Genomic DNA, 1,084 nt, shown 5'->3' on the forward strand with positions numbered 1-1,084 from the left:
CGCCGTTCTCCAGAAGCCGGAGAATCGCTCTCACCTCTCCTTTCCTCGCGGCCAAACACAAGCTATCCCCTAGTCGGAGCACATCAAAAAGCCTAGAGTGCCCATTCTCGGCCGCCACATCATAGGGCGTCTGACGGGCGTAGTTTCTAATGTCCTTATTCGCTCCCTTTTGCAGCAAGAGCTTCACCATGTGCTCATCCCCGAGGGCGGCCGTAACATGCAATGGCGTGTCTCCGCCGAGCGCGTCCCGACTATCCGCCATTGCCCCACTGGCCAACAAAAGCCTCGCATAATCCCTTTTCCTATCCTCAACCGCTAGGTGTAAAGCAGTATAGTCATCTTTTGTCAATGCATCAACATTTGCTCCTTTCAGTATAAGAAGCCTCAACACCTCCACATGACCATTTCGGGCCGCCAGATGAATTAGGCTGAAAGAAGAATTCTCAGATCGTTCGCAGAAGGCCTTTCAGGCCAACAAAAGCTCAACAATCAAGGTCTTTCCGGCCTCAGAAGCAGCCTCCATCGGGCTACAGCCAGATTGACTCTGGGCCTCCAAATCAGGCCCAAACTCAAGAATTATCTGGACAATATTAGGCCGGTCCTGAACGATAGCCAAATGAAGAAAACTCTGCCCATCCGAGTCCACCGAGTCAGCAGCCTCCCAACTAGGGTCACTCCTCTCAAGAACTTCTCTAACTTCTTCCATCAAACCACCCGTCATGAGTCGTGCCAGGATCGGTGACCCAACAAAGATGATCTTAATCCCACTGTCGGTGAAAAGCTACTTTTTCTTGGTGGTGAACCAGTCGGATGGAACGGCGTCGTAAGTGGTGGGGTAGTCTTTGGTGGCTGCACCAGGCACGACGACGCTGTGCAAGAGGAAATAGTCGTCAGAGTGAGGGAAGGAGTCGGGCAGAGTCGAACCAGGTGGAAAGTGATAGATGATCTCGACGATGATCTTCTCGAGCGGTGCTATTATGCCCAACTGCGGTTTGACCGAGTAACGGGTTTTTATGAGTCGTTGGAGTTTGAAGACGACTGGCATGGTGTACATTACGTTGCGTAAGGTAAGTTGGCCGTGACA

At 51.8% G+C, this 1,084-nt stretch overlaps 1 pseudogene; it reads right to left on the reverse strand.

The window, feature by feature from the left end:
- The window catches only part of LOC112090646, a 5,023-nt pseudogene extending 3,942 nt beyond the window's left edge, over nucleotides 1-1,081 (reverse strand).
- Between the last annotated feature and the right edge of the window lie 3 nt (nucleotides 1,082-1,084).

Source organism: Morus notabilis, unplaced genomic scaffold (genome assembly GCF_000414095.1).
Source record: "Morus notabilis unplaced genomic scaffold, ASM41409v2 Scaffold3538, whole genome shotgun sequence".
NCBI classification, from domain to species: domain Eukaryota; kingdom Viridiplantae; phylum Streptophyta; class Magnoliopsida; order Rosales; family Moraceae; genus Morus; species Morus notabilis.